Here is an 11135-nt window from a genome sequence, read left to right as displayed (position 1 = left end):
TTGATACAACAGAGAGTTTTCTGACGAATTTTAAATGCTTAAACGCAGGTGAAGGATTCTGATTGTGGAAATTCTCTAGAAAATAGGGTTTCATTGATCGTTGGTGGGCGTGTCCCGTCCGAGCCTCATTTCTCGTTACAATCACAGAAAACCTCCTAGAAAAAGGAAGCGAAGATAGAACAATGTCCACAGCAAATTTCACGAAAGGTGGCACACAGGCGAAAGCATTTGAATAACTGCTATGCTCCCCTCCTATAGCGGGTGGACTTCAACAAGAATCAGTTTCTTTCGCAGTACTTCACATTCTCCTCTCCATCACAGCATCTCTTGGAAATTCTCTCATCCTTGTTGCTCTTCACAAAGAATCTTCCCTTCATCCACCATCCAAACTCTTGTATCGTTGTCTGGCTACAACTGATCTGTTGGTTGGTCTTGTCTCCCATCCTTGCCGTGCAACGTTTTGGATGTCCATGGTCCACGAACACTGGAATCTTTGTCGATACGCATTTGAGTCCTCCAACACCACACCCTATGTATTATGTGGAGCGTCTTTGATGACCATAACGGCCATAAGCGTGGACAGACTTCTCGCCCTGTTGTTGGGGCTGAGATACAAACAAATTGTAACTTTGAAGCGCACATACATCATTGTAGCTACCTTTTGGATTGTATCTATTGTTGCTGCTTTATGCTATACATTAGATTTCCGTATACTTATTTGGTCTGTCCCTATAATTATACCATCTTGTTTTGTTATTTCAGTCGCCTCCCATATAAAAATTTTTCGGGGTCTCAGTTATCATCAGGCTCAGGTACAAGATCATGTCCAACAACAGCCGAGCCAACCAAATGCACTGAATATGGCGCGATACAAAAAGGCAGTGTACAGTGCACTGTGGGTGCAGTTAGCATTGGTAGTTTGCTATTCCCCATATTTCATAGTGGCAGCTGTAATCACTAACCTGAGCACTGAAACGTTTCCGTCAAACTTAGCAGTCATAAGGGAAGTAGCAGGTGTCTTAATTTGCTTTAATTCGACGTTAAATCCATCTCTTTACTGCTGGAAGATTAGTGAAGTAAGAAAAACTGTGAAGCAGACAATCCGACAAGCACTTTGCTGTCCATGGAGTTAGATTCCTCATGAGTTATACTTGTATTGAAGACTTTCAAAGGTGACCATAAAGTCGCGTTTATTGTCAGACAATACTTATCTTTGTTATAAGATGGGACGAGACAGCTCAAAGAAATTTTTGCTCGAAGTTCGCAGGTAAACTGCGGAGAGAAAAGCAATGGAAACAGGAGCTATATTTCTTATAACTGTTTTTCGTGCTACTAATTCAAACTTTATCATAATTATATCTAATCATAATCGAAGAAATATATGCATGCATTTTACTGTCATATTTATTCTTCTTCAAAGACATTTTGAGGTATTTGTTTGTGACGATTAAAACATATCAATTTTTTTATTTCTCGCTAATCAGTGAAAAGCGCTTAATGTTGGCGCCATATATCCAACCGAGCTGGTCTAGTTTTAGTCCTCAATTTTTTTTGGCTAGTAGAAAAATATTCGTGATATTTATAAATATGTGAAGATGATTTTTCACCCGCACATGTCAACTGGGTTTGGCAAAGGATTTGAAATAAAATTTACCATCATCAGTTGCAACAGAGTTCTCTTTCAGATCGATCGAGACTAAGTGCGTAGCCTGTAGTATTTGGTAAAAGCGACTGGTACTGGCGTCCAGATTCGAACTAAGATCTAGAATTCGCCGTCAAACCAAAATTTGTCATACTTTGGCTAAAAACGAATTTTCTCTCTATTTTTTCCAAGTACAATTAACAAATGGTAAACACCACGGCGTGCACTATTGAGTTATGGATGCACGCGGGAGGTTGCTAAGCACGAAAGAAGCGTAAGAGTCGCTCAAGGCGATAGCCGAGAGGGAATCTAACTTCTTGAGTGCTCAGCAAACCTCCCGCGTGCATCGATAACTCAGTAGTGTATGCTGTGGTGTTTACCATTTGTTTTATATAGATAGATAGATACTTTATTGGTAAATACTTCGCACCATGAACTGAATTGCGTAGTCACAGATATAAGATAGAAACTACTATTTACATGTATTCATCTCATTATTAAAAAATACGTAGTTCGTCGTAAGGGGGAACTTGTACATTGTTTGAGGCTGTTGACTATTCTGGCCGAAGCAATAAAAAAACTGTTTTTAAGTCTGTCTTGAAAAGTGGCAAAGCAAAGGTACGCTAGTGCCTTAACCTATGAGAGCTTACATAGCGGGGTGGTAAAAGTTTGCTTAATTTGTGCTGGGGATCGTTCATTATGTTGCGAAATGTTGCTGTACACATATTTTCATGATGGTCTTTCACAGTTGGAAGATTCATAATAGCTAAGGCCTGTTCGTATTGCATACCAGGACAAATGATTCTCATGGATCTTTCCTGAATACGTTCTAGTTCCTGGTGGAGTTATTCTGGGAGAGAGTAATGAAAAACTTGTGCTGCATAATTGATTAGGGATCGTAGACATGCCGTGTAAAATAGGCAAGGTCTTTTGGTGGAACGTGAGCTCTTTTTAGCTGAACAAGGAAATAGGTTCTCTTTGCTGCTTTCTTGGTAATCTCAGGTATGTATAACATAACATTGATACATTGTAGCTAAAAAGTTCCCTTTTATTCAACAAATCTTACGTGACCAGAAAAAACAAGCGCTTGCGGAAAAATAGTCTTTACATTTGCTCACGTCAGCAGCGTACACCCATGGGCAAATGGGGGACGCTAAATCGACCAATCAGAGCGCGCGCTTTACTTTGGTCTTGTTATATAAAAACATTTACAATCACCTCGAATCATAATTTTGGAAGCTGTCTTTCGATTCGTTGTCTTACTTCTCAGCACATTATCCGGTTTTGTCCATTTTTACCGCGAATTTTTTTAGTTTGCCCATTATTGTGTTAATCTCCTCAACGCTTCAATGAGCGATCGAGATACAACTTAAACGTGTCTGCAATGCGTTACTTTTCCTGGGAAAGCAAATAAAAGTAATTAAATTACATCACGAAAAGGAAACACGAGGTTCATCCTATAACATTTCCAAGAAAGAATTAATAAGTAAAACATAAAAAAAAAGTTTATACATTGATTATTGCCTATCGCTATTTACATATTCACATATTTAAAAATACTTTAACCTCGCTTTAAACAGATTAAAAGATTTGGCTTCAACCAAACACTGCGGTAAATTATTCTATTCTTTCACTGTGCGAAAAAAAAAGTGAATGTTTATTTTTCACACCTAATTTAAAAAAAGTGGTTAGCTCGTGTCCTTTTTTTCTCGAGTGAGTTCGAAAAGATCCCCGAACTTTGGGTAATTTAGGCCAAAAATAATTTTTCAACATTCTATAAAAGAAATGAAGAGTCTCCGCTTCTCTAAAGTGGGCCAGTTCAAAAATTTGATGCGTTCCTCATATTCCATTTGTCCATGCATTTCATGGTCCAAGCGCAAGACAAGATGCCCTCCTTTGGACCTTTTCAAGTGTTAGTATATGTTTTGCTAAGTATGGACGCCACATTGGGGCTGCGTATTCAAGAATAGGTCTTACTAAAGTAATATACTTACTTACTTTACTTACTGCCCATCATGCCTTTGTGGCACATGGGGCAGCAACGAAATCCTTCCATCCCTGCCTATCTTTAGCCAGTTTTTCAATGGTGCTCCAGCTTTAATGGAGCTCCCGTAGTCCCTTCTCTACAGTCCTGCGCCAAGTTGTTTTCGGGCGCCCTCTGCTTTGTTTGCCTTCAGGTGTCCAGTACATTGCAATTCTGGCTATTTCGTGACTGGGCTTCCGCATCACACGTCCAATCCACCTCCATCTTTCCCCGGCGACAAGTGTACGAATATCCTCCTGCTTGGTTTTTCTCAGTAGCTGGTCGTTTGATATTTTAGAAGGTCAGAAGATTCTCAGAATCTTCCTGAGGCTAGCTGTGTGGAAGGATGCTAGTCTTGAGAGGTCTTGTTCTGTCATTCTCCAGCATTCCGAGCCGTAAAGCCACAGCACGAAACCGCAAATTTACGTCTTAAACGCGACTTAAATGCAGCGTAAACTGATTTCAACTCCCATAATATACGAAGGAGACGAGCTGTCGCGGTTACGGGTAATGCTCGGTCAGCTGGCTACGCGCCGGTGATTACTAACCTTTGTCTTGCGAATAATAGAAACCCTTTCCTTCGAACAATAGATAAGGACATATAAGGAGCGAAAGCTTGACTTATTCTCGGGCCAAAATCCTAACCAAAAGTTTGATACGCACTAGTTGGGTTTGTCTCTCCGCTATTTCCGCGTTGGTGAATAAAAGAATAGATTAGTATAGGTAGTCGCATGGGGCCTCGTAAAATTAAGGATTAATATCACTTGTGTTTTCGGAAGTTGCTGAAATTGCCCGAGTCGCTGCACGACTCGGGCAATTTCTGCAACTTCCGAAAACACAAGTGATATTAATCCTTAATTTTACGAGGAACCATGTCATTACTTGGATATAATACAAGGGGCAAAATGTTTTCTTACTGATCTCGCGCAAAACGGGACGCCATTGTTACAAAACAAACAGAAATTTCTCTACCTTGGCAGCCGTTGCTAAGCGATTTTCAGCCAATCATTTTCAAGTAATTTTGCCCGGGGCAATTACAAAAATTATGAAAAAATCCCCTCTGTCTTGACCAATCACAATTCAGTAATTTTGCCCCTTATATGATAAAAAGTTGAAATGAATGTAGAGTCGAAAGAAAAGTAGTTTGTATGTAACAAATATGAAATTAATTATTTGGTACTTGATAAAAACCTCGTACTCAAAACAAAACCGAGTGTATCGTGGCTAGGTCAGTATGTGCTCATTAAAATATGAAGCACGCAGGAAGTCTGGAGAAAGAGAAAGGTGCACAAGAGTTGCCAAAGACGTAACCAAGAGCCATCATAGTTTTATAAATGATAAACTTATCCCCTCCTTCATTTTCATTCTCGATCGATAGAATATCATGTTCCCTTCAGCACTGTCATAAAGTTTTCATCATCGGAGGACAATTGCTAATCGCTCGAGGGAATTAGAACATAAAGAATTAAGTCACCTGCCGGAAAAATAAAAGCTTGTCTGATAACGTAACATTTACTTAGAATTTGTTGGTGAAAGGAGGAGAACAAATTAAGAATGTAAAAGAAGCGACAGTAAACTGCTTTTTCTCCTAATATTTTGCTCTTCTCTTATTTTGTTCTACTCTCGGAGAAGAAACGGAGGTAAAAGAGCCCCAAAATGTTGCTAATCACGCGGTTGAATTCGAATATTTTAAAATAAGGTTGCATCAGTGGCCAGACATCAATTTTAATCTATATATTTATTCGAATTCTTTGATTGATTGACATAGGTTTGACATCCCTAGCTTAGACCCTCTATATTTTAATGTTACTGAGGTTGATAATGAGCCAAAAATTAACTTTACATAAATGATATGGACATTTGATTGACACTCTATCGATGGAGCAAGGTCAGCTTGCGAGCTGGGTCCTCGTTAACAGCACTGCGGGAAGCTGCTCCTTCGCTCACCAGTTGTGTTGCTCGAGGCCTCAAACTTATTCACCAGCAAGGTACAAAAAAACTCATACTGAAGCGTTTATAATGAGTGCCTTCCCGTCGGCTAAGTAAGGAGGGATTGTTTATCTCACAGAGAAAACAATATTAATGTTACAGGTGTTTTTATATATTTGACAAATTAAAGTGATGATTTCTCTGAAGTTTTCCAAACGATTAAACAATGATGAGGAAGTCTCTATATGATCGTTAAGTGGGAAGTAAGGTTTTAATGATCGTCATCGTTGTGAAGCTGTTTAGATGAGATATTTCTCGTTGCAATCACAGATAACTTCAATCTAAGAAAAAAGGAAACTAATACAGAATAATGTCGACAACAAATTTCACTGGAGGTGGAACACAGACCAAGATATTTCAAGATCTGTACTGTTCCCCCCCCCCCCCCCCCCCCTCTGGTTGGTGGGCTTCCGCAAAAAATTAAAATTTCTTTTCTACCAATCTACATTCTCCTCTCCATCACAGCATTTCTTGGCAATTCTCTTATCCTCGTTGCCCTTCACATAGAATCTTCCCTGCATCCTCCGTCCAAACTCTTGTATCGCTGTTTGGCAACAACTGATCTGTTGGTTGGTCTTGTTTGCCGGCCTCTCAGTGCTACTTATTGGATGTCCGTGGCTGACGAGCAATGGAATCTTTGTCGATACGTATTTGTCGCCGCTTTCCTTACAGACGTTGCATTATGTGGAGTATCATTGCTGACGATGACGGCCATAAGCGTGGACAGACTTCTCGCCCTGTTTTTGGGGTTAAGATACAGACAAATTGTAACTTTGAAGCGTACATACATCACTGTAGCCACCTTTTGGATTGTATCTAGTGTCGCTGCTTTACGCTACATATTAATTTACCGTATACTCATTTTATATGAAAGTATAATTAGACCACCTCGCTTTGTTATTTCAGTCGCCTCGTATATGAAAATTTTTCGGTTTCTCAGTCATCATCAGGCTCAAGTACAAGATCATCTCCAACAACAGCCGGGCCAACCAAATGCGCCGGACATGGCGCGGTACATAAAGGCAGTGAACAGTGCACTGTGGGTGCAGTTAGCGTTAGTAGTTTGTTATGCACCATCCTTCATAGTAACAATTGTAATCGCTGACAGTAAAACATATTCATCACACTTAGTAGTATTAAGGAAAGTAGTAGCTGTCTTAGTTTACTTTAACTCGACGTTAAACCCGTTTTCTTTACTGCTGGAAGATTGCTGAAGTAAGACAAGCAGTAAAGCAAACCATCAGAAAAGCACTTTGCTGTCCATGGAGCTAGATCCTCATCAGATTGATACTTATATTATTTTTAATAATATACATGAAAAAATTTCTCAGTTCTGATTGGTTAAGATGAATGCATATTTCAGTTAATTCAGTGCAGAAGAGAGTTAATTCAGTGCAAAGAAAGAAACAAACCAGACATTCTGATTGGTCAGAATGATTGGTCAATGTCAATGTCAAGGTCAACGTCAAGGTCGATGTCACTTGCAGGGTTTGAATAAATTATTTTTGCACGTGATGCGCGCGCTCTTCTTCTGCGTAGTTATGAGAAGCTACCTCGTATTTTCTCATGTATATTATTAATACATAATCACATGATTTTCTCGTGCAATTTGGAATAAAAAAGCACTTGTAAATGTTTTCAAAGACCACAAATTGCACTCGCCCTACGGGCTCATGCAATTTTGTTAGTCTTTGAAAAAATTTACTCGTGCTTATTTATTCCAAATTGCACTCGAAATCATGTCATTACCTATACAAATTTCAAAGCTGAGTCATTAAGTCACGATTTTTATTTGAGAACGTTCGTAAGATCTGTCATTGGATTAGCAAGAAATAAGAACTTCAGCAAAGTGTAAGGGAAAACTGGACTGTCTGATTTATGAAATGTTATTCATAACAAAGAAAAGGCCATGCTTGAACACACAATCAGACTCCATACGCGCAAAACTATTTATTTAATTTTATTGAAATTTGTCACTTTTTACATGCATATTTTACGTTTTATCGCCTTGCACGGTCTATATTAAGTTGTCAAATTTTATTCTCTTCTCACTTGAAAATGATGACATGGTGTCATCGAAACGTAGTGTAAAACTTCTTTCACTTATTTTTATCATTAGATCATGTTCGATTAAATCTAATCCTATTCGAATTCTAGCTTTGTCATGAAAACAGAGTTATATATATATGAATTTTACTCTCATGTTTAATTTCTTTAACAAAATGTGACGGCATTGGGTTAAACTTTAAAGAGTAATTACAGCGGAGAATTCTCGACATATTTTTATCTTAAGTTAAACAATTTCCACCTTTGTTTGCTTCCCTAGGGAAATTGCTTGATTTTGACGCTTTATTGCTCAACGCACTGGTTAATATTTACTCTCGTCGTCTTCAGGTAAATGAAATTCAATCATCGTGTGGCGCTTTAACAATTCGTAATTCAAACCGTCGTGATCAAAGGAGAATTTAGAGAAATGCACCATTAAAATATTATAAACGACGTTCATTTTGAATATTCTAACCAAGATTGTAATTGCAAAAAGTATATGGTTTGGGAGGTTAACATCCTGTCACGGTTTTGTTTGAGATTTTAGTCAGGGGATACAAAAAGGAGAAAAATAGGCTCCAAAACTTTGTTCATTGCAAATTTAATTCAAAGTTGACATCTGTGACAAAAATTTGAATTTCAGTTATTTGATGCACTCGGAGATTGTCACGAAATTAATGTTTCCTCAGACGATCTCTTCCTTTGACCAAGTAAAGTACCCAGCTTGAACTTTTTATTTTCAGTTCGCTGAGGCTGATTATGTGTCACGTCTGAACTTCACACAGATCTTTAGTTTAGTATTGAATGCAATAAAGGAAGAACATCTCCACTTAATAATCGGCCCTTAAATGACAATTTATCCTAATGTACCACTTAATTCATCTCTTATAAAGGGTGACAAGAAAGAGTTTCCTTATGGTATTGTCAAACAGAAATATAGCCGATGTCTTTGTTTTTGCCAACGATAATTATTTTTAGCTAAACTCTACTAATTGAGAAGAAAAAACTGGTCTCGGTCCACTCGAGACTGTTTAGAAGTTCAGCTGCAGTTGCTATTCGGTATAATCAAAGAGAATTTAAAAGAAGTAAAAATTTCCTGGATAAACTCCTAAACCGTATTGAAGAATTGCATGATATACTGCATCTTTTAAGCAACAGATTCACGCACTCGTTTGGTTTGTCCATCAGCTAGTTCCCCGTCGATTAATATAATAACAGATTTAAAGTAAAAAAAAAATTATAGGCTTGAAAGAAAAGTAACTATAGAACGATTACAAAATGAATAATTTGGTATTCGATAAAGCCTAGACTCAAAACGAGGTCGGGTCTGTCATGACTAACTGATGTCTCCTAAATTTTGAGTTTTAACAATTATTCATTGGTCTGTGTGCGATATGAAGCATGCGGTAATTTTAGAGTCGAGCTTGAAAGACTGGTAAGAGTTGGTAATAGGCGGAGCAGTGCGCAACTTAATATTCACAAGTGATGATAAAATTAAAAAAACTAGAATGAAAAGAATTGTTCATCGAGTCTTGATAGGTTATCACCACCCATCCCTTCATTTCCATCTCTATAAATAAGTTATCATGTTTAATTCAATATTGGATAACAACTTTCACGGCGAAAAGAGAATTGCCAATCGCTCAAGAGAATCGCAACAAGACTTCAATCTCTTGCCACAAAAAAGAAAGCTTGCTTCATACCAAAATATTCGCTTCAAATTATCCGGATGAAATGATCCAGGTAAAGAGGGACTCTGGGGAGAATACTTTCAAAAGTAATTGGTGTCATCCTCTTAAAATAAAGGTTATTATTATTATTATTATTATTATTATTATTATTATTTTTATCTGTTCAGTGCACTGTAAAAACTGAAGCAGGTGTCTATAATCTCCTTTTATTGCTATTTCATACGTGAGGCACTTCATGGGTTCCGGAAAAAATTAATCCGTTTTTGAAAGAACAGAAAATTTCCGAACACATTTTGAATAAATAAAGGCTGGTGAGGTGGTCTTTATGTGGCTAAATTTAAAGAAGTGAGGTTTAAGCGATCGCGGCTTGGTGTCTGCAGTTTACACAAATATTTCTCCTTACAATCACAAATACACGACAAGAAAAAGAAAACAGATAATGTTGACAACGAATTTCACTAGGGGTGGAAAGTAGACGAAAACAACACAAGAACTCCTATGCTGCCCCCACCCACCCCACCCACCTTTAGAAGCTGGACTTAAACAAGAATCAGTTTTTATCACAGCAGTTAACATTCTCCTCTTCCCAACAGCATTTCTTGGAAATTCTTTTATCATTGTTGCCATTCACAAGGTATCTTCCCTCCATGAGCCGTCCAAACTCTTAGCGACGAGACAGTAGTTAGAACGTACCGGTTCTAGGACAATAGCGTATCCACACTTGAAAATTAGAAGGAAATGTATGGGAAAATGTGCAAAACTGTGTTCACTAGAAATTGAAATGAAGTATTTTAGATATAAGCTGGCATCTCTGATTACAATTTCAATTTCAATAGTTCGATGCTTTCGAGTTTCCAGTTTTTTTCTTAGACCAAGTGAAATCTTCAGCTTTTATTTTTCTTTATTTCTAGTTTACCGAGGTTGACAATGAACAGTCAAGTTTAAAGTTCATGCAGATGATATGGACATTTCAAAAGCACCCTATCAAATTAAGAGAGATGGTTTGTGGCTCTTCTAAAAATGATACGATAGATGTCTCTATATCTGGCTTGCCTTTTATTGCTAATTCTTACCATTTAGGGTATGAAAAAAGTAACTTTTTTAACACGGTAGACAGTTTCCGGAGACATTTTAAATCCCAATTTTACAATTGAGCTCGAAAGAAAAAAAAAATGATGATAAACTAGTAGAAAATAAATTGTTCATCGAGTCAGCGATACGATTGGAAAACGCATCCCTTTATTTTCCATCTCTATCAATTAATTGTCATGTTTACCTCCATATTGGGAAATAACTGTCAGCATTACCCAGTGAGAATCACTGATCGCTGAAGGCAATCACAGGAAGAAAAGTTCAGTAAATTTCCTTTTGCACGGAGGTTCACCTGATACGAAAGTATTTTCTTGGTCTTACATATTGTGTTCAAGACATTGGAACTGAGAAAACAAATTTGATCTAGGGTCTAGTTGGCTACCTTAGGCTTGTCATTATCAGGGATACTCACTATGAGTTCGCTGGCAAAAGGAGGAGAATAAACAAAGAATGACAAAATAATTGTAGAAAATGGTTTGCTGGCGTAATACTTTGCTTTTGTGGCAATTTCGTCTAAGGTACTGGTCGGATACGTAAAGATAACTGAAAAGCTGCAAAGCACAATTAACTACACGGGTAAATTCGAATATTTTGAATAAATTCGCAGCTGCGACCAAAATTTGAATTAAAACATTTTGATCCGTTTGTCAAA

The 11135-nt window shown here is 37.7% G+C and overlaps 1 pseudogene; it reads left to right on the top strand.

Moving 5' to 3' along the window:
- On the top strand, positions 1-1967 carry LOC148720974 (melanocyte-stimulating hormone receptor-like; annotated as a pseudogene).
- Positions 1968-11135: the final 9168 nt, after the last annotated feature.

This window comes from Stylophora pistillata, chromosome 11 (assembly GCF_964205215.1).
Source record: "Stylophora pistillata chromosome 11, jaStyPist1.2, whole genome shotgun sequence".
Classification (NCBI taxonomy): Eukaryota; Metazoa; Cnidaria; class Anthozoa; order Scleractinia; family Pocilloporidae; genus Stylophora; species Stylophora pistillata.
Note: the sequence above shows the minus strand (reverse complement) of the source record. Positions and strands in the feature narration are given on the sequence as shown.